A 20,093-nucleotide genomic window follows, 5' to 3' on the forward strand; every position below is an offset into this window, starting at 1 on the left:
CTACAGAGATCACCACTCTCTTCAGGGTCCTGTGCTGAGTGGCTGCATTCTCTGATTGGATGAAGTGGATGGGGTGGTGATCTCCATTTCATCCAATGAGAGAATGCTTTGCATCCATTGAGAAAAGTGCAAGGTGTGCTGTGAATGGTGCCTATGGTGAGCAACCCCCCTGGAACAGCAGCTGCTTGGCACAAGTTCTTGCAGTTGTCCGCCCCTGGCAGCTGTTATTCGGCAATGTGACTCTAGTCTTTACAGGTAAAAATGAAAATATAACTGAAAGCAAATGTTTTTCTTTAGTTTATGGATGGAGTGAAGAGGAACTGGAACCCCTGTCAGGTTATAATCGCTGCACTTGTCTTCTTAAGGCTGCATTCACATTTGAGCGATTTGTAGCTTGATTGACGCTCCAAAAAAGCTCAAACTTAAAAAATCAATTGTTCTCTATGGTGCCTGTTCATGCGATCAGGTGTGAACAGGCACCATAGAAAGCAACAGATTTTTTTTGAGTTTTAGTTTTTTTGGAGCCTCGAGCTTCAAGCTACAAAACATTCAAGTGTGAATGCAGCCTTAGGGAGAATCAAGCAATCTATTTGTAATGGTGATTATTATCAATGAAAGTGAAAGAAAATCCCAAATCACCAGAACAGGAGTAGAAGGGAGAGCTTCTAATGGGGGACACTAGTTATGGTGACAACATGGGAATCAGTCACTTTGCAGGGATTTCCTCCAATGCCCTGTTTTGGCTATGGGACAGTAAGTGAAGGGAGATCTCCCCAATGGGGCACATATAAATAAATAAATACAAGCGATAGGTTATAACCCTCCCTTATTCTATCCAAAATGAAAAAAAAAAACACGTTTTAACTTTAGTTCTACTTTAACTGATAAAAGGACAGAAAAAAAGAAAACTAATGCCCCCCCACACACACACACACACACACACACATGTAAGGATTGGTTAGCTGTAATATCTGACAATTCTGTCTTGGGGTGTACATCCCCTTTAAATCTCCCTGTTGCCTGTGATGTGATTGTGAGCTCACACTGATTTGTGATGAGGACAGAGGATGTGAACCCATGTGTTGTACACACCCCCCTCCCCTCCTCCTCTGATTACACCGGGTATAGGTTTGCAGTGCTCCTCCCTGGGTCTCCTCACCTCCTCCTATTCATCCTCCTCCCTCCTCTCCTCTCCGCTCCGAGCTCAGCACAGGACTCCGGGACTCCACTGCCTGGATCCTGGACTCTTCCCGGACTCTGCCAGCACCCCCAGCATGGCCCTGATCTATACAGGGGGGTGACATGTGCTCACTGCTGGGCTGAGATCACAGGTAAGTGTCCTAGGACCATGGGGTGGCAGTCCCCCCTCTACAAGACTTACCATGTACACGGCATGACTTGGAGGAGTTTGTTTGCCAGCTCCAACTCCATTCTATATGTATGGGAGGGACAGTCCCACATTGTCTGCCATGTCCCTGAAAGACGTCCACCTTCCTTGCGTGATCCGGAGATATAGACTATGGCTCCTGAGATGTACATTGTGTATACTGAGATATATACTGAAACATATATATATATATACTATTCCTCCTGAGATGTACATTGTGTATACTGATCTATATACTATAGCTCCTGAAATTGTATACTGAGACATTATATATATTCCTCCAGAGATGTACATTGTGTGTACTGAGACATATGTACTATAGATCCTGAGATGTATACTGAGATTATATATATATTATGCCTCCTGAGATGTACATTGTGTAGACTGAGATCATGAGATGGATACTGATATATATATATATATATATATATATATATATATATATATATATATAATAGATCCTGAGATGTACATTGTGTATACTGAGACATATACTATAGATCCTGAGATGTATACTGAGTGTGTATGTATGTGTGTGTGTGTATATGGATCCTTTATTTAAAACACATATAATGGATCCTGAGATGTATATTAAGATATATATACTATGGATCCTGAGTTATATGCTGCGTATGCAAAATATATACTATGGATCCAGATAGATAAAATATGAATCCTGATTTACAGTATATGCTATGTATACTAAGATATCTACTGTGTATCCTGAGATATGTACTGCATCTTGAGTTATGCCTCCTGAAATGTACACTCTACTGAGCTATATACTTTGGATTCGGAATTCTATACTGTGGCCCCTGAGATGTACACTATGTATACTGTGGTATACACAATGGTTCCTTATATGCTATGTACACACACTCCTGAGTATTCTATGTATTCTGGAAGATCTACACTATGGGTCCCAATACTATGTATACTGAGATATATATATTGTGGATTGCATTCTATGTTTCCTGGGATGGGGTTTCTGAGAGATATATGCTATGAGTACTGAGTTGACTCCTATGGATCCAGAGTTGAATCATATACTTTGTTTTCATACAATGTTTATCCTGAGCCATATACTATGTATCTGGAGTTCATGTGCTGTCAGGGAGAAGCATGTACAATGTAACAAAGTGTGATGTAAGTTGGTAGATGGTCAGTGGAAGGATTGTAGTTTCCCCCCATATGAGGGTTTATGGCTCTTCCATAGGACACTGATCCTGAGCGTTATATCAAATATTTATTCTTTTTATACATAATATTTCATGGAGCATTACAGAGCAAACCCCGATGATGCTGCAGCTTGTGCACACTCGGCTGTTTTGTTTTGGAGTTGTGAATATTTTATACATAAGGATTATTATTTCTGGTGATGGATTCATAGGAGAATGCACTGTAGGGCCCCCAAGGACTACAACTCCCAGTGTTCCCAGTGTGCAGTTCCTTTGTGTACATGTCTCACTGGTCCAATCTAAGATCCTGGACACTTCCGGCTTAAACCATGGCAATTGCTGGATTTTATTAACGGTTTATGTGCTGTAGAAGATTATGCGCAGTATGGCTGATGACAACGGTGACTCTGCTGCTGACAGTGTGACAAAATCAATCAAACTTATGGAATCGCTCCCACTGTAGCCACACACAGCGAGATGTCGCTCCTATTGCTAGTGATTGAGATTCGGCCTAGTGACAGAGCGACATCTTGCTGTGTGTGACTACAGAGGGAGCGGTTCCACAGGGGCACATGGGCATCTCTATGAGCCAATAGGGAGTTACAGTCAGCTTCCCACACTCAAGATGGTGGTGCCAGGGACCCGAGGACTGACAAAGAATCGGCCCAGATGATGACAGCGCTGGATCCTTGGCCTGGTGAGTACCTGTTTTTTAAAAGTCTGCTGTTCCAATATTTGTAGCTGCTGACTTTTATAATTTTTCTGCATACTGCTGGAGTTCCTCTTTACCTGCTTTCCCACCACCCTATAGCACAAATACTGCGGCAGGGCTGCGCAAAATCGTGTATATATACACGTGATTTTGCATTTCTGGGTAAGGGGTGCATGTGCCCTCAGCTGTCGATCATCGGGTCCTGGCCGGTGATTCCCTGCCGTCACCCGGAGATCACCGAGTATCCCTGACTGGGAGAGATCTGTAAACAATACAGATCTCTCCCCTGTCTGCTCCTGCGCATTGCTTTGTATGGCTCTGCATAGCACAGTCATAAAAAGCAATGTGCTGACCCAGTGAAACACGCACACATTTAACCCTTGGATCGCCCCAGATGTTAACCCCTTTTTGCCCAGTATCAGCACAGTGTCAATGCTTGTTATTAGCACTGATCACTGTATTAGTGTCACTGGGGATGGAAGTGACACCAAGTCAGTTCCCCCCCCCCCCCCCCCCCAGTGTCAGAATGCCCACCGCAGTCCTGCAATAAGTCGTTGATCGCTGCCATTACTAGTATAAAAAAAAAAAAAAAAAAAAATTCCAGTGTGTATATACCGCCATTTATAGACACTATAACTTTCACAATTGATTAACACGTATTGGGATCTTTTTTTTTAACAGACATGTAGCAGAATACATGTTGGGCTAAATGTATGATATTTGATTTTTACTGGATGTTTTATAGCAAAAAGTCAAAAATATTTTTTTTCAAAAACTTGTCGGTCTTTTTTGGTTTATAGCACAAAAAAATAAAAAAAACTTATAGGTGATTAAATACCACCAAAAGAAAGCTCTATTTGTAAGAAAAAAAGGACATCAATTTAATTTGGGTGCAGCATTGCATGACCGCGCAATTGTCAGTTAAAGTAACACAGTGTCGTATCACGTGAAATGGCCTAGTCATGAAGGGGGGTAATATTTTTTTTTTTTTTTTTCACCAATGCCACCTCTTTGGCCCCACTGCATGGATTGGCTGCTCATTTTTTCCAGGGGTGAAGGCTAAGCTCATACCGCCTGACCGACCAATCCTATGGAAAACTGCGCTCCCCCCACAGTCCAGCGGTGGACTGTTCTTGTCTATAGAGCGTACTGACATCAGGAACAGCCCATTTACAAGACCACTGGACTGCGGAGGGGGGCAGGAACCGAAAGGACCGGTCTTGTGCGAAGAGGATAGGCGGGTCAGGTGAGGATGTCTTCAGTGTCTTCGTCCCTAGAATGAAACGAGCACTTTACCCGTGCAGTGCTGGTACAGCCCCACTGCATGGGCCAAAATATTTTTTCATGGATTTGTGCTTTAAGAGAACACATGTTCTGGTGATAACTGTCTGGGAGGGAATCTCCCTCAATACCTGAAGGTATAACAATTCAACACCTGAAAGCAGTTTTGAAACTTTAGCACATGTAAGGGCTCGTTCACACTTAGCTGTTTTACCAACGCTTGCCAAACGCCCCTATAGCATTTGGCAAGCGTTGGTCCGGCGTTTGCGGAGCGTTTTTTAATGTTCGGCAAATGCCGCATGCACGGTTTAGCTGTGGTTGCTAGGCATTTGCCGAGCATTAATAACGCCCCACAAACGCCTATAATGCAGTTTGAGTGGTGTTACCGCTCAGCAAACGCCCCGCAACCGTGTTGCAACCGTACGTTTGCGGAGCGGCACCATAGATGAGAATAGGAGGCTTCAACGCCTCCTGACTCAACCAGAGGCGTCCGTTAGAACAGCACCACGTGCTATAATCTGCAGAATTGGCAGAGGCGTTTGGGAAGCAGTAAAAACGCTACACAAACGCCTCTCTGCCGCCTGCACACAACGCTAGTGTGAACGTAGCCTTAGGCAGGCCATACATTCTATTTTGTTGTAGATTTACCAAAAACATATAATATAAGCTGAAACCTAAACCCTTTCAAATTGTATGCAATGAGGCAGGTGAAGGTAAATCTAAAGAAAATAATAAAAAAAGGAAAAAAAAAAGTATAATGTAGAGCTAACCTAAGGCTAGTAAAACTCTATATATATATATATATATATATATATATATATAATTTGTTGCAACTGCTTCTTTTACCTAGGTGAAATATGCCTTGTTTTCCCAGTATAAATTTGGGTCTTCAGTTCCAGGTAAATACAGGCATACCTCGGTTTACGAACGTGTCGCTTAACATAATTTTTGGTTTACGAATGAAAACAACGGCTTGGTTTACAATTTTTTTTTCGCAATATGAACGGATTAATTGGTTTTCAATGCATTTTATGAATTTATTTTTTTTTTTTTTTTTTTTTATGTCCCTGTACAGTACTATGCCTTTAAAGTGCACTTTATAAAGAGTTTTGAACAGATAAAACTTTTTTTTTTTACTTTTTTTTCTGTTCTCTGGAATGGATTAATTGGTTTTCAATGCATTCTATTTGTATTGCGAAAAATTTGTAAACCACGTTTCGATTTACGAATTGTTTGTAATACGAAAAGTCCCGCAGAAAGAATTAAATTCGTAAACCAAGGTATGCCTGTATTTTATTTATTTTTTCTATATCATTCATTATATTTATATTGGCCCATAATAGTTTAAAAAAAAAACAAAAAAAACTATTTATCATGACCCACCACCACAAAAAACCCCATATAAATTGCTCTAACATTTGCAGTAATACCACATGTATGTGTATTATTTTTTTTTTTTTAATTGTGTGTACCCGTTGTGGGGTGAAGAAACAATAGTGCGCTATTTTTTTTTTTTTCTTTTTAATCCTATATAAACACATCAACACTTATGGCCATTTAACACTGGTGCATTTAATAAAGTATGCATTTTGCAAAAATGCATGTCACATTTTTAATGCGTTTTCAATTTGTTTTTGGTACGTTTTCTGCATTCCTGACATCCATGGACATGTGACTGAAAGAAAAAAAAAATGCACTATAGTTTTTCAATTTTTACATAGAAATCAATAGGAGGAGCATTTTTGAAATACTGAAGATGCATCATGCAGGACTTTTCAAAATGTACCGCACTTGTCACTGGGGATGTCAGTGACACCAAGTCATTTCCCCCCAGTGTCAGAATGTCCGCCGCAGTCCTGCTATAAGTCGCTGATCGCCACCATTACTAGTAAAAATTCCACTATCTCTACCGCCGCTATAACTTTCACGTCAACCAGTTAATTTACGCATATTGGGATTTTTTCTTAGCAAAGACATGCAGCAGAATACATTTTGGCCTAAATTTTATGACGAAATTAGATTTTTTTTTTTTTTTTTTTTTTTTTTACTGGACATGTTTAATAGCAAAAAGTCAAAAATCTATTATTTTTCTATTATTGTCGGTCTTTTTTTTTATAGCGCAAAAAGTAACGCACTGGTGATCAAATACCACCGGAAGAAAGCTCTATTTTGGGGGGAAAAAGGACATAAATTTTATTTGGGTGCAGCGTTGCATGACCATGCAATTGTTATGTAAAGTAATGCAGCGCTGTAACGCAAAAAATGGCCTGTTCAGGAAGGGGGGTAAATCTTCAGGCGGGCAAATGGTTAAATAAGCTGTTGTCAGGCTTCAATAAGCTTTAACCCCCCTGGCGGTATTCCCGAGTGTCGCTCAGGGTAAAGTTTCAGCACCACAAGCGGTAACCCCGAGCTGCACTCAGGAATGCGCTGCTCCGGGATCCCTTCACTTACCTTGTCCTGCGCTCCCGCGATGTCCCCCCTGCAGTGTCCCCTGTAATGTCCTCCGGCCGCTGCCGGCATCTGTCATCTGGGCTCCGTCCCCTGTGACGTCAGGACGTACGGGGGACGTAACGGCGGGAAATTTGAAAATGACAAAAAGTGACATTCACTAAATACACTAAAATCGCATAGTAAAACCTGACTGTATCAAACCATTTCACATACATTTTGTCCCGAGTGCTTTGTCCTGTGCCCTGCCTGCATTTTTACTGTTCTTTCTGCCTGGAAACTGAGAAATGTCCATGGCGTCCAAAAAGCGTCTTTAGGTCAAAATCGGTTAGACCAGCTAGAGAACAGCGATAGTAAATCAGAACCACTTGCAGAATTGAGTGATAATGATTCGGGGGCAAATTCATCATCAGACACTGAAAATTATTTTGCGACTTTGCTCAGTGATGTGCGAACTTAGAGCTATATGCAAATATCAGTGTTTTTGGTTTGATTATATTATTGAATTTTATTAGTATATTATTATTTATAATTATTAAATTATAATTTATGATTTCGTGTTTCAAATTTTAACATACCCGGGATGTTTACTAGACTCTTGTTCGGACAGATTTCAGTGAGTTATTCCTAAAAATGACAGGCCTACAATAAAAAAAATGACATATTTTCATGCAAAAAAATGTACCGCTTTGAGCACAGAAATATGGACACAATCGGACCTCTAGGGAGGTTAGGAAATGCTGGAGCCTGCTAGCAGCGCACTCCTTTTTAAGATCTGTGTTCAACATTTAAGCCTTTTGCACAATGGACGTTTTTGCAGCTGCTCCTAGGGGTGTCTGGCATATTTTTTTTTTTTTTTTTTTCCTGCCTAAACTACCCTGCATGTCAGCCTGTGTGTCCGTGTGCACATAGACTTTTAGCAGCGTTTAGAGGCAGGAAACAAACCCTCTGCCAGTGCTTCCAGGAGCAGCAGCTTTTGGGCAGAAAAAATTCTTTGACGGTTGTAAACCCATCTAAACGCTAGGCGTATTTAGTGCTTATTTCTATAAACTATTCTGGCCAATAAAATGAATTAACACCCAAGCACTTGATGCCTGTAAATGCTTGTAAAAGTGATGACCCTTTTACAAGTGCCAGGCATTTTTTTTTTCTTGTTGCTAGGCATATTTAAAATGCAAAATGCGGCAAAAATGCATCACATGCTTTTCTGCAGCATTTCCATTGAAGTCTATAGAAACAAAAATGCAACTTTTTGCATTAAAAAAAGTCCCTGACCCTTTCCAAAAAACGCACCGGGTGAAAACGCACAGCTGTGATCATGTCCCATAGGAAATTATGTTAAATGGACTGAACTGTGTTTCTGCAAAATGCTGCAGAAAATGCTTGGGTGCAGGGGCGTACTGACCATTTGGAAACTCGGGCACTGCCCGGGGTCAGTAGGGAGCCCCATGAGATGCCCCTGGTACCTTTTTTTCATAGGCTTTTTTTGAGTTTGGGCAAGGACACGGGCCCCATGATCCCCCTATTGCTTGGGGGCCCCATGAGTTGTCAGTCCGCCCCTGCTTAGGTGTGAACCTAGGGTAAGGGTTAGCCTTGCAAACTATAATCTGGACCAGTGACTCCGAATATTGGAAGTCAGAGACGGCAAGGCCGCTAGCTTTTTCAGGCGGAGGTTGGCAGTCATGGTCCATGTGTTTCTTTGTTGTTCCTGCATTGTGTCATACAGGCTACATTGCATAGATCACGGAATGGTGATAGACATGACATGCTGGTACTGGTTACACCTCCGACAGAGGCCTTCCTACAAGTGCAGAGCTATGTACATGCTTTGTGTAACCAGACACTCTGACAGTCTGCCGGTAATGGGGATGACCTGATTTGTCAACAGAACGGTGATGAAAGTCTTTCTTATATTCAGGTGTACTGACATGGCACCGAGAAATATAATCTGTCTCTGACCTATAAACTAGCTGTGATTCAACAAAAGACTTTGTATGTGTGAGTCTGTGGGTGGGGTGCAAGCTGCTTAGCCTCATGCACACTAGATGTTTTTACAGCGGCTGTTTTTGGCTTTTGACTTTTTTTTTTTTTTTTTCTACAGCCAGTAAACCCTCCAGCATGTTATCGTATGAGTCCATGCACACCCAGACTGTGTCTGCATTTTTTGGCTGGAAAAAAACCCAAACTAGTGGGTTTCTAGTGGAGTTTTTTTAGCTGGAAAAATGCCACAAACTGGCTTTTTTGGAATTTGTGTTTTTTTTTTTTTTTTTTTTTTTTCTAGCAAAAATATTTTTTTTTCTTTTTTGGTAAAAAACCACTAAAAAATGCAAATGCCGGAAAAGCCGCTAAACGCTAAAAAAAGTTGAAAAACTCAAATTTTTAACGTGACTTTACACAGCTAACATTACCAGCATTATCAAAACGCACTGTGTGCATGGAGCCTAAAAGTCGACCTGTCCTTTTGTTACTGCAGATTAAAGTAGAACTAACCTGCAAAAAAGTTATCCCATTTTTTTTTTTTTTTGGTAGAAGATGGAAGGCAGTTCTAACCCAGAAGTGTTTGGTTTGTTTTGTGCTCCTTATTTTTTTTTTTTTTTTTGCCATCCATGTCTCATCCCAAAATTTGTGCTTTCCTTTTACTTTACCTTTATCATAAAAAATGAAACGGGACAGAGAGGGTGAATCTCCTTAGCATGGACACCGACGAGAAACAAAACCTGACTGGTTCTAATCCCTTTCCACTCTATCCAAATCTAAAAAATAAAGTTTTTGCCTTTTAGTTATACTTTTAAAGCAAAACTCTGGAAAATATAAATCTACCATTGTAACAGGCTTTCCCCTGCACTGCTGGGGCCAAAGGCTCCTTTTTGTCTGGGGTACACGTAGAAATTCCTGGCAGTGGGCGCTTTCCTGTTCTTCCCGACGCTCTGGCTTGTGGGCTTGTCCTCTGTGTCCTAACTTGCATCATAATGATTTCATAGTATGGCCAACAGTGCTTCTTTGGGGGATGGGTTGCAAGAAAGGGACATCTTGTAGGAGTGAGGTGTCAGGCAAGTAAAAGTGCTGTTATGGGATCCCTATGAAAATGACCCTTGCAGTGCATCAGAGGCAGGGGCGGACTGACCATTTGGAAACTCGGGCACTGCCCGAGGGCCCGGGGTCAGTAGGGGGCCCCATGAGATGCCCCTGGTACCTTTTTCATAGGCTTTTTTGAGTTTGGGCAAGGACACAGGGGCCCCATGATCCCCTTTTGCCCGGGGGCCCCATGAGTTGTCAGTCTTCCCCTGATCAGAGGCCTCCATAAGTATCATCAGGGTAGCTGGTGCCATGACTGACCTCCACGGCCATCTTTGATGGAGACCGTGCTAATAGCACTGTACCTCTGGGGTTGGGTAGTGGGTAGGTCAGGGCTGGTTAAGGACAGATTGATTAGCGTAGGTACAGGTTCCTGTGGAGAAGGGATAAAATAGGGACTACAAGGGTTGATGTTTAATTTTTCTGAATTAAAGCTTTAACAAAACAGCTTGCCACCCTTTCCAACTGTCCATATTTGCTTGATATATTAATATATTGCTGACAATTTACACAGTGCTTTACATTCACATCAGTCCTTACCTTGAGGACTGGTTCACATCTAAATCGCACAGGAACGCAGTCTATGTTCCTTTGCAGCCCATTAATCTGAATGGCCTGCGAATCACACCAGAACACAAACAGTAGTGCATGCAATAGTTTTCAAAATTGCACCGCACCACAGATTGCAAAGGCAGTGCATTTTGAACGTGGTGCAGGAAAAGTACCTTTCCTGCCCCTCAATCTGGTGTGAACTGACCCTCAAGGAGTTTATAATGTAAAGTACTTGGGCATACATATATACATGGGGCAATTTAGACAGGAGACTATTTACCTACCAGCTTAAATATGAGAACATGCTCCAAAAAGTGGAGTTGGCCTTTCAGGGCCCATTTGAATCTGTGTGTGCAAAGGGTTGCGTTCTGTGCAGCAGCCAGAGCCATTTGTTTGCTTTCTCTTTTACCACTTGACTGTGTGAGTAATATATGATGCCATCTGACTGGTTGGAGACCCAGTAGAGTGCATATATCTATCCTGGGTGTGTAGCCTGTCAGAAGGCATAGTGTATTACCAGTGCTTAGAAGTACCAGAGCCTATTGGTAGAGAAGACATTATTGATCATACCTGACCAGTAAGCCTTACAAAGTTCATAAAATATTTTATTTCAGGTACTTATATCTGCATAAATAATGGTCAGCTTGTAGGCTGGTGTAGTTTTGCCTCCCAGCAAGGGTGGTGCTGTTCAAGGGTGGCCTTGCAGAGAGGGTGGAGGACAAGGGGGAACTCATAATCCTCTAAGGTCTCCATAAGTGTCATCAGGGTAGCTGGTGCCCTGACTGACCTTCACAGCCATCTTTAATGTTGGCAGTGCTAATAAATGGCTCTGTACCCTTCGGGGTGGGTAGTTCAGGGACAGAACTGGTTGACAGATTGATTAGCATAGAGACAGGTTCCTGTGGAGGAGGGATAAAATAGGGACTGAGCCTTCCTCCTTACCCTGGTTCATTGTAGGTGTTCCGGTCCAGTGTGGCCATGTTTGAAGAACTTTACCTTCTCTGTACTATCATGTTAATACACTTTTTACCACATCAACTGGTCGTTATGAGTTTTCTTCCTCTGCTGGCAATGAATCTTGGCCCAACTATGAGCAATACTATTGGGGTACTATTAACCGAAACTCAAAAGCACCACATAGACACAGTATGATATTGAAGTTGATTCCTCTTTTGACTTGAACATCTGTATAGACTTTCCCTCAGGTCAAGTCATGTGGGTAAAGTGAATGATAGTTCCATACACATTGAGATCACATTGTTCTACAGATGGGACTCCAGGCAGATGAGTGGAGTCTTGCTCCATAAGCAGCCTCTTCAGCTGGATGCTGATAGATTCTTCAGGAACTCAGGACACTGCTTCCAGAATAATGTCCTGTCAATAGGTTGGATGTTGGGCGGATCTTCTATTTTCTCCTACTGTCCAAAGATGAACCTGGTATTTAGACAGCTGTATGTGTAGCACCCTCCTAGTCAGCTTGGTGAGCTAGAGTCCTAATTGTAAGAGGCTGAGTAGCAGCCTGTGAAATAGCCGGAGGGTCAAATTCAGGTCAGAGCGAAGAGGTTCTGCAGACCAGCCCTGTGGAATTTTCCCCTGTTCTAGGACTTTGGAGAAAGATCTAGAACCAGTGAGTGGATCTGAGGGGTGGCTGATGTGAACTTTTGAGGGATCCTTGCCAATTCCCAACAGGGGGAAAAGTGACAGAGCCTGCTCAGCAGCAGGAGAGTTGGAGGCTATGTTGAGCGGAAGAGGATTTAAAGGTTGGAGAGCAGAATCCTGGGAGGAGGCCTAGATGGGAAGGGGCTCACCTTCAGGCAGGGATCTTGGAAGGAGAAAATTTTGGACCATCACCGGACCCCTGAGAGGTGACCAACTGTGTAGAAGAGAAGGAGCAGCTAGAAGGTCTGGTAGCAGCCACTGACCTCCCTGCAGCATAGGAGGAGGACCAGGTGAGTAACCCTGCACCCCCTGGGCCAGATAGGGGAAGGAGCACTCTGGTTGGAAACCAGTTTAGCAACTATCCAGGACTGTCTTCTTTCAAAGTGGCAGGCACTGGATCCCCTGCTCAGAGATTCCTCCAGGCAGCCAGATAGAGGAGCATCTGGTGTGGTACTACAGGAGACGCTGGCTAGCTCTCTGAAAGAGACTGTTTGTTTTCTGAAACCACTTGTACATAGTTCAAGAAGTTGCCCTTGGTTTCTCAGTTCCATTGGGCAACCCCACCTAATAAAATCCAAAAAAAAAAAAAAAAGCTCAAGGACTGGTAACTGACTCCTGAATGCAAGTCTGTGTGGAAATGTGTTGCCTGGCTGTGTAGGACTATAGGGGGACCCAAAACTTCAGCAACTCCTAAGGGGGTAGTGCTACAGATGTGTGTGTATATATGGGGGATGGGGGGGTTCTTTTAGCTTCTGCCTTATGTAAATCCCCACCTTAAAGTAGGCTTTGTGCTCTTTTATTCCGATCGAGAATCAATGTGGGTATCCTGAAAAGGCTGATAACAATACCCGTCATTCACCTACATCAGCATAGTGTCAACTGTGTCGGGGATAGCTCTCCTGGGAAGTGCACGGATGTGATTATTCAACTATTTAAGGAAATCTGTATTGAGAAAATAAGTAGGGTGCCTTTACCAAATTCTTATTTTGAACATCCTGGTTGCCTGGCTGTTATAATTTAGTGGCTTCAGTATTTTTTGAGTCACTGACCTGGAGCATGGAGGCAGGTCAGGAGTTCTGATTTGTATTTGACTGATGGTTCTAGAGCTATGACTCAGGAAATACTGTGGCTAGGGACAACTTCAAAAACAATACCTCCCGCTCCTCTGTCTGAAGTGGGGGTACACATTATGAGAAAATCAAACAAATGACCATCTGATTTTCCACGACGTAACCGACAATGGTAGTAACTTGTGCGAAAATTCTTGAATGACAAAGGCAAGCGTTCTTACAAGTGTAGGATTTCTATGTTCGTTGCCACCTTCTTCCAGGTTTTTTGCTTCTGATCGTGTGCATTTATTTTCTATTCACTTGTCTCCATACGAATACTGTACACGTTGAGTGAAAATAGGACGTTGTTCAAAAGGTGCAAGCTAGAAAATGTTTATCATGAAAGTGAATGCAGTCAGTTTTGGATGTCAAATGCACTATAATAATGATCAGATAATCGACCAATTGTTCCTCCATATAGAATTTTTCTTGCAGTTTTCTTATAGTATGTACCCAGTTTAAGTGCTGCAGCAATTTAAAAAAAATCCTAATCTTAGTGCCCATAAATGCCTAAATCCATTGTCGTATGACACACTGGGGTTTATTTTATTAAAGTTGTTGAGTGCAAAATCAGTCTAATTTCTGCATAGAAACCGATCGGCTTCTAACTTCAGCTTGTTCAATTAAGCTTTGGCAATAAAACATGGAAGCTGATTGGTTTCTGTGCAGAAATGAGCCTGATTTTGCACTCTCCAGCTTTACTAAATAAACCCCAGTGTCTTCTCTCTTCAGTCTTTCTTCAGACATCCATGTTGCTGCCTTGTGACATGGACCCTTTCATTGGTAAGGTCTTTACAAATCTATACTGCAATGCTGGATTGCTGGTATCTATTAGGAAAAATGTCAACAAGGGTTATCTACAGTTGGGTTCGGAAGAAAGAACCCTGTAAGGCTTTAAAAAAAAAAAAAAAAAAAGTGAATGGAAGGATGGTGGGATTTTTTTTTGGCCAGAAATGGACTTTATAATGGAATGTGACTACAAACCTCAAATTTGCACTACTATGTGAGGGGGATTTACTAAAACTGGTGCACACAAAATCTGGTGCAGCTGTGCATAGTAACCAATCAGCTTCTAGGTTTTATATTCAAAGCTTAATTGATCAAGTTGAAGTTAGAAGCTGATTGGTTACTATGCACAGCTGCGCCAGATTCTGTATGTTCTAGTTGTAGTAAATCTCCTCATACTGTGTGTCTACCAGGGGCGGACTGACCATTTGGAAACTCGGGCACTGCCCAAGGGCCCGGGGTCAGTAAGGGGCCCCATGCGATGCCCCTGGTACCTTTTTCATAGGCTTTTTTGAGTTTGGGCAAGGACACAGGGGCCATATGATCCCCTATTGCCCGGGGGCCCCATGAGTTGTCAGTCCGCCCCTGGTGTCTACTATTCTAAAGCTGGCCATAGATTGAAATTTGGCTGTTCAGCAGGGACCAGTGTGTTGCTGTCCCTGTTAGATAGAAGTGGATAGTTAGATTTACTTCTGTTGAATGGACAAGTTGAAAAACCTTTGTTGATCGGCACCTGCAGCCACTGAGCAGCGTATCCTAAAAGTGCCAGGTCCCACTGTCAGAATACAATGTTCCGGCAGGAGGATTCCTTGATCCACCTCATTTGTGTGGATTTGAACCTGTTAAAAATGACTCCTAAATGGTCAGGTCAAGGGCGTCATAGATTTGTTCTTTGAAAAAGGCCATTGTTTATAGATCCCAATGAGTAATCATGGCGGAGTCTCCGGTATTTATTAGTATGAACACACACTTTCTCTGCCATGCCTTTTTCTTTAGCTTAAGATATTGTACATAAAATATACATTTATTCAAAACCATTACAGTTTCCCATTTAAGTACATAAATGTAGTTCAATATTTGAGAGCAGATATAGAGTGTTACTCAGCAGTAAGATAATAGTAAATGTGGCCACTAAGTGGAAAGGCCTTTTTTATGTATAGACAAGTGTTGTGTATTCAAGCACATTAATAATTAATGCTTGGTGGAACACACCCGTCGGCACTAGTAAGAGTCTGATCCATATACAGGACACCGTGTTGGGTTGTGATCACTGACTCACGCTGGTATGCTGATAGGTTTGTTAACTATGTGCATACATCCATTATAAGATTAGTGCTTAAAATATCAATTTCCTGACCTATATAAATGTGTAGCGGCAACAGCTAGTTTAGGCGCATGCTCATAGAAGATTGTGTTTCAAACAGAACACAAAGCCATAGGAGATTAGGCACCCAAAGGGCTCAGTCTTTTGTTTCTCAGAGATAAGAAAGCACCACAGTTGGCTGCAGCAAAGTTATCTCTTAAAGGGTCAGTCCACCCTAACTGATATTTGTAAATGAGTAAAGTGTATGTTACTCCAACATTTCATTTTCCTGAAAAGTGTCTGCTGTACCATGTACTCACATGAAAAAGTATCCTGTTCTTTGTACTGCTTCCTTTTGTGTGAAATACCTGGTGTTCTTGACACCCCCCCCCCCCCCCCCCCGCTTTCCTATTTCAGACTGACCATGCTAAGCACGAGAGCACAGCATGGTTAGTTTCCTGGCTGTGCTGGAAACTCCTCCTGCTCTCCTCCAATGATTAGACTTGTGCTGCACAGCCATTCACTGGGAAGATCGGTGTACTGCTCTTTCTCTGCCTCCTACTCCACCCCCAACTCTCCAAGCCCCTTATGCAGCTGGGAACAGAGATATTTAAAAAAAAAAGTGTGTATGTGTATATATAATATATCTCCTAGATTGTAAGCTCGAAAGAGCAGGGCCCTCGATCCCCTCATGTTTTGCATTGTATTGGTATTGTTCTGTCCCCCTTTGTAATGTACAGTGCTGAGCGAACTATCGGCGCTTTATAAATAATGTATAATAATAATATAATATGTGTGTATGTATGTCTCCAAACAAATTAAAGCAACACTTTCTAATCAGAGTATAGCATCAAGTCCATTAAGCTCCTGGGATATTGATAAGGTCAGTTAAGTAGCAGAGGGGGTTGTTAATCAGTTATAGCTGCTTAAAAGGTGCACTAGATGGGCAACAATGAGACGACCACCAAAACATGAATGGTTTTACAGGTGGCGGCCACTGACATTCTTCTTTTTTTTTTTTTTTTTTTTTTTTTTTTTTTTTTTTTTTTCCCCTACTCCATCTTTTCTGTTTTTCACTAGTTTTGCATTTGGCTAGGGTCAATGTCACTACTGGTAGCATGAGGCGATACATGGAGCCTACAGAGGTTGCACAGGCAGTACAGCTCCTCTACAATGTCACATCAATACGCCATTGTCAGGTTTGCTGTGTCTCCCAGCACAGTCTCAAGAGCATGGAGGAGGTTCCAGAAGACAGGCAGTTCCTCTAGGAGAGCTGGACAGGGCCGTAGAAGGTCCTTAACCCATCAGCAGGACTGGTATCTGCTCCTTTGTGCAAGGAGGAACAGGATGAGCACTGCCAGAGCCCTACAAAATGACCTCCAGCAGGCCACTGGTGTGAATGTCTCTGACCAAACAATCAGAAACAGATTTCATGAGGGTGTCCTGATGGCCCGATGTCCTCTAGTGGGTCTTATACTCACTGCCCGGCACCATAGAGCTGGATTGACATTTTGCCATTGAACACCAAAATTGGCAGGTCCACCACTGGCGCCCTGTGCTTTTCACAGATGAGAGCAGGTTCATCCTCAGCACATGTGAAAGGGTCTGGAGAAGCCGTGGAGAATGTTATGCTGCCTGTAACATTGTTCAGCATGACCGTTTTGGTGGTGGGTCAGTGATGGTCTGGGGAGGCATATCCATGGAGGGATGCACAGACCTCTACAGACTAGATAATGGCTCCCTTACAGCCATTAGGTATTGGGATGAAATCCTTGGGCTCATTGTCAGACCCTACGCTGGTGCAGTGGGACCTGGGCTCCTCCTAGTGCACGACAATGCCCGGCCTCATGTGGTGAGAGTGTGCAGGCAGTTCCTGGAGGATGAAGGAATTGATACCATTGAATGGCCCCCATACTTGCTTGACCTAAATCCAATAGAACACCTCTAGGTTATCATGTTTCAGTCCATCTGACGCCACCATGTTGCACCTCAGACTGTCAAGGAACTCAGTGAAACCCTGGTCCAGATCTGGGAGGAAATACCCCAGGACACCATCTGTTGTCTCATTAGGAGCATGCCCCAATGTTGTCAGGCATGCATACTAGCACATGGGGGCCATACAAACTGAGGACCATTTTGAGTTGCTGCACTGAAATTTCAGCAAAATGGACTCGCCTGCTGCATAATTTTTTCACTTTTGGGGTGTCTTTGAATTCAATCCTCTGTAGGTTGATAATTTTAATTTCCATCAAACAATGGGGCATCCTTACATTCCTAACACATTACCCCGTCCATATCAGAATAGATATCCAGCATATTTTTCCCCATTGAGATCTGATGTATACTATTACATGTGAGTGGCTAATTGTATTTTAGCCATTTAAAGTTCTTCATAATACTGCACGTAGCTAGCTCCCCCTGGTGTTCTTTGATATGTGTGTATGTGTACTGTACCTTGGCATGCTCAGGGCTGTAATGTAAAAGTGATCTGAGTGCTTTATAGTCATCTGATCACTTTTACAGTGGTTGTATCTGTGCTCGATTGGCTGGAGCAGTGGGCAGGGGAGACATGAGGGGTCTAATGGACAACTATTGTCTGCTTGAAGAGTACCTGCCCAATGCATGCACACAAGGGACTTGTTGGTCCCTCAGTGGTAACAAAGTTAAAAGAAAAAAGTAATAAAATAAAAATGTAAACATTCTGCCTCATGTACCTATGTGTACACACGAATGCAAAGTGTCTTGTGTACAACACAAATTGGGTATCTCTGTGCAACCTGGAATGAAAGAAACAATTCAGGGTCCCATGTTTACAGTTTACTTTAAATTGATGGAGTGCAAAATCATATAAACTGTTGTCTTTTGATCATTGTGGGTACTTTTGTTATCTACCATTTCACATGTTTTGAGGATAAACATACTTGGTATTGATTTACTTGACCCAACCTCATCTTCATTTTGTAGAAAAAGATGGGGATTATATTGTTTCGAATGTACTAAACTGTGTGGTTTTTTTTTTTTGTTTGTTTGGTTTTTTTTTTGTTTGTTTTTTTTTTTCTAAAAATGTATATTTGATCAATTGTTGAGCAAATATCATGCAACATAAAAAAAGAGAAAATTGCTGCTGCCACCATTTTTATTTTACAGGGCCTCTGCTTTCATAAAATGCACAATGTTGTTGTGTTTGTGTGTGTTTTTTTTTTTTTTTTTTTTTGTTTTTTTTGTCGGTTTGCAATTTTCAGACCTTTTTCATGGGGAATAACATGTAAAAAAAAAAAAAAATGGATCTGACAATGAAAGGGTAAAAATAAATAATTTTTAAAAAGGGTTGGCTTGCAAAGGAACATGCAACCATTGTATAATTTTTGTGCCCACCTTAAATTAATCTGTCATTAAAGAGGAATTCCTGACATGGATATTTTATACATAGTTACACTAGAAATTATCATTGAATTTCTGAATGGATGCCGTGTTCTCTGATTTGCTGAGGTGGGGTGGTGATGTCACATTTTCCACCGTGTCCCTTTAAAGAACACTTTGCATTCATTCAGAAAATGCAACGCTTTCTCTGGTGCATCAGGGTGACTGCTCAACACAGGACATGGAAGCAAGTAGGGATCGCTGGGGTAGCGATCTCTGCTTCAGTGATTTGTGTGTGTGTGTGTGTGTGTGTATGTATGTATGTATGTATGTGTGTGTATATGTATATATATATATATATATATATATATATATTACACTGCTTTTTTTTTTTTTTTCTCAGAGAATATGTGTAGGTAATCCTCCTAGTCCCCCCGCCCCTTCCTTTCAGGTCACCCCTTGTCTCCACCTCTTCCCCACCTCTGATCCATCATCCCTTGGTTCCACCTCCTAGTACCAATCCTTTTAGCGTATACAGAACCAAGTATCCATTTGTGGTGCTACGTAATTTGTATCGAATTGGTTAGTAATGACAACAAAAACTGTAAAATAGATCCCTCGCAGCCGGCAACAATAGCTCCGCCACCCCAACAGCAATAGATCCCCAGAGCAACAATGTATTCCTAGCAGCTATAAATCGACCCCAACAACAATAGATCCCCCAGCAGCCAGCATCAGTAGACCCTCCAGCAGATAGCAATGATAGACACCTCCCTCTACAGTATATCCATCCCAGCAACAACTGATTCCCTGAGGAACATAAGACCCCTCCATCAACAACAGATTCCCCCAGCAACAATCGATTTCGTGCAATAATAGTCCCTTTGCCAGCAGCAATAGATCCCCCAGCAGCCAGCATCAATAGATCGTCCAACACACTCAAGCACCCCTTGCCACTACATAGAGCCAGTGCCGAAACTGAGTTCCCCTGCGTTCCCAGTGGGGGGAAAAAAGCCCTGTATACAGTACATAGTTACGCTGGCCTAAGCTGCATCATTGTAAAGATGTATAAAATATCCATACCTGGAATTCTTTCACAGAAAAATAGAATTCTAGTGCTGACCAGCTGCCCTGTTCTTATTTTGTGGCTTCTCTGTTTAAAAATAAATAAAATAAAACATTTTGAGTGCTATTGGGACACTTGTTCCATTGGTGACCATCTAACTGGGAATTCTTTAAACTT

General features: G+C 42.1%; 1 protein-coding gene across 1 annotated transcript in view; it reads left to right on the top strand.

Moving 5' to 3' along the window:
- The first annotated feature begins 1,155 nt into the window (after positions 1 to 1,155).
- The window catches only part of LRRC8E (leucine rich repeat containing 8 VRAC subunit E), a 61,788-nt gene continuing 42,850 nt past the window's right edge, over positions 1,156 to 20,093 (top strand). Inside the window, exon 1 of the mRNA XM_089661230.1 lies at positions 1,156 to 1,331. The gene's annotated coding sequence lies outside the window, so the exon portion shown is untranslated. The remainder of the gene's footprint in view (positions 1,332 to 20,093) is intronic.

The sequence above is a fragment of the Staurois parvus genome, unplaced genomic scaffold (assembly GCF_062004578.1).
Source record: "Staurois parvus isolate SC_StPar_1 unplaced genomic scaffold, SC_StPar_1.0 ptg001328l, whole genome shotgun sequence".
NCBI classification, from domain to species: Eukaryota; Metazoa; Chordata; class Amphibia; order Anura; family Ranidae; genus Staurois; species Staurois parvus.